The sequence below is a fragment of the Marmota marmota genome, unplaced genomic scaffold, assembly GCF_001458135.2.
Source record: "Marmota marmota marmota unplaced genomic scaffold, marMar, whole genome shotgun sequence".
Lineage (NCBI taxonomy): Eukaryota > Metazoa > Chordata > Mammalia > Rodentia > Sciuridae > Marmota > Marmota marmota.
The window spans coordinates 706,317-709,464 of NW_026000206.1; positions in this window are offsets into that span (position 1 = coordinate 706,317).

A 3,148-nucleotide genomic window follows, 5' to 3' on the forward strand; every position below is an offset into this window, starting at 1 on the left:
ATGTACTTATGCATTTAAAAAGAAACAGAAATGAAACACCATGGGCTAATGGGAAATATCTGAGATCCTCTGGTTTCTAACCTTTTGAGGTCTGGTATTCAGCAATTAAATGTTACAAAACCCCTCTTAGGGCTTGCTATTCAATAACACAAAACAAACAAACAAAAACCAAGAGAACCATAAATAAATCCTATCCGACTGATTGAAATGATGGAGTTCGCGCGCTTGAGCAGATCCTCTCCTCTCAAAGTGTGACTTCTCTTGATTGAGAATCGAGTTTCTGTGCTATTTCTCAGAGAATGAAATTACAAAACACAAGATAGCAGATTTGAAAAAAAAAAATTGTCACCAGGTATCCCTGCTGGATATCAAGTGACTGGGGCAGAAACTCAGTCGGAAACTCTGCTTAAGCAAGAGCAGAACAAATCCCTTTCGCCTGGGAGGCCAAACAGAGCATTGTTTTAGTTCTGTAGGAGATAATGACAATGGAATAGAACATTGTCCCCGGTAATGGTCCCCCGCTGGTAGGGAAATGCTGAGGCAAAAACAAACAAGGGGTTGAACCACTACCTTCTTTTTAAAGCAGTAACTGTTGATTCTGGAGCCCCTCCGAGCAGCTTCCATTCGGTTGTAAAAGTCTCGCATTTGGAGGTGCTCAGAACTGGGGTGTCGCTGGGTAGGGAGAGGGTAGGGTACCTGGGATAAGTGAAATACTGGCTCTATAGTTTTTTGAACTATAGAGAGAGAACCTTAGGTGGTTTGAATTTCATCAACCACTGGACAAACAGGCTTTCCATAAAAGCATCCTTGGCAGCCCACTTTGCTGCTAGCTAGGATCCTCTTGCTGCCATATCGCGCCCTGGTCCCCTCTCTCCACTTGACAACTGATGATCAGACTGACATACTTTGTATCCATATAGTTCTGCATTTGTTGGAGAGAAAATCTTTATAATTTTTTTAAAGTACCAATTAAGGATGCCTAAAGAAAGAAACCAATAATCCATTTGACTCAAAAACTCAGTACCTCCCTATTCCCCCCCACCCTCTCTCTCTCTTTGCCTAGTAAACATAATATAAAACACAGAGACTATCTAAAGTGTACCTGAAAACAAAATTTAAATCAGATACAAAGTAAGAAATGATTTAAAATTTGAAAATCTGGGAAAAATAACAAATACCCTTTCATTTTTTAAACAAAAATACAGGAAATCAGGGCCAAAGTCGTCCTTCAGCCAACTGAAGTTTTTGTAGAACACCCAGTTTAAACTCTACCACACAGATGGAAAATAGTCCAAATGCAAGCTGGCATTATTCTTTCATTCCATGAACTTCCACAGTCTCCATTAAACCCGCATAGCATTCAAAAGTTGAGGTCCAATTCATCTTTGCTGTTAATGAGACATTTTTACAAGTACGCCCCTCCCTTGGGAAAATTTTTTTGAATTGAGTAAAACAAAGGAGAAGGTGGATATTAAAACACACACACACACACACACACACACACCAAAAAACAACAACAACAACAACAACAAAACAAAACAAAACAAAACAAAAAAACCCAGCTCCTGCTTGGACTAATAATTGACTTGCTTAGAATTCTCTGAGCAAACATTTTATTTCCTGATAATGGCCCTTTCCCCTCCCATTCCAAATTCTCTTCCCTTGGGGCTGACAGAGACATGGAAATAGTAATTTGTTCTTCTCAAATTCCTTTCAAATATTTCAGTAAGAATTACTTCATATCAGCGATCAAGGTATCCCTCCAACTTTTCCACATCCTCTAAGGTCAGATCTCTCTATAAAAAAGGACACAGAACAGCTTGTTTGTAATGGGAACTGAGCATCTGGGGTTAGACATAGAACTTTTTGATAGTTCATACGTGTTTTATGGTGGGTCAATGGATATAGGCCTGAATACCCACTGGAAGGTGGCAATTTATATTTTATTATAATAATTAATTGAGCTTTCTAATTTAAAAACATTCATTTGATAAAAAAATCCAAAGGTGAGACAAAAACAATGTTTTTGCCCTCAATTGCCTGTATGTGATTATCTCATTTTTCTCCCTCACTTTTCTGGGTTGGCTAGGACTCCCTGAGAGAAAGCTGTTTCCAGTAGGTGATGTTACTTTTGGAGGTGTGTTGGGAATTTGCTCAGTAATGTAAAGCACCTTCACTGAACAAACATTTTATTATTCTTAAGTGGTCGTGAGAATAAATGAGGAGAATAATAGGCTGAGCTGGTACACAGATAAAGTTAAAGGGGACAACTTAAAAAAAAGATGTAGACGCAGAAAAAAAATCTTTGATTCAAAAATCTATTTGCTAAAGAACAAAATCAAAGTATATGAATTTGGATTAGGCAGACTCAGTTCAGTTTATTACAAAAAAATATGGCAAGAAACCAAAGCAAATAGTTCTTTGGTGACCACTCAGGTACTCAGAGCTGACCAAACGAAACGAGAACTGGAAAAAGGATGATAATTAGTAATAAATATGAAAGCGATAGACACTTTGGATAATTCCAAACATAATGCCTCCTCTTCCTCAGTATCAGAGTGCTTCGGCAGACACAAGGGACTATTTTGAGTGCTGTCTTCAGTCTCCATGAATCCGGTCAGGAGTTTTTGTATTTCTTCTCAGCATGCCCAAAATATTTGCTGGGATCCCACACCCCAAATCCTGGCCACCCAGATAGGCATGGGATGACTAAGCCTGTATCATTTCAGGATTTGCCGTGGGCAGAGATCTGCAGGAATGCAAATGTTTCTGCCTGAAAATGTTGGAATCCACAAGAGTAAGAGCTGGGCATACAGGGAAATGTCTGAATCAAAGACTGGCAGGAAAATGATGGTTGGGTTCCAACTCCTCCTCTTCCTCCTCCTCTTTTCCCTTTTTATTTTTAAAATAACGAATCCCAGAAACATTATATTTAATGTGAAATTTCTTCAAGAAAAAGTTCCTAGGAAAGTTTCAGGAAAGTCTATCTGGTAAGGGCAGAAGTATACAGCTTCAGAGCCTTTTTTTTTTTTTTTTTTTAAGAAACAAATTTCAATCACTTTAATACACACTTTAAAGGCAATTTATGATAACTGTAGCCCTCCGATGACTAAGGTTATACTGAACTTTCCAAGTTGAAACATTCAGC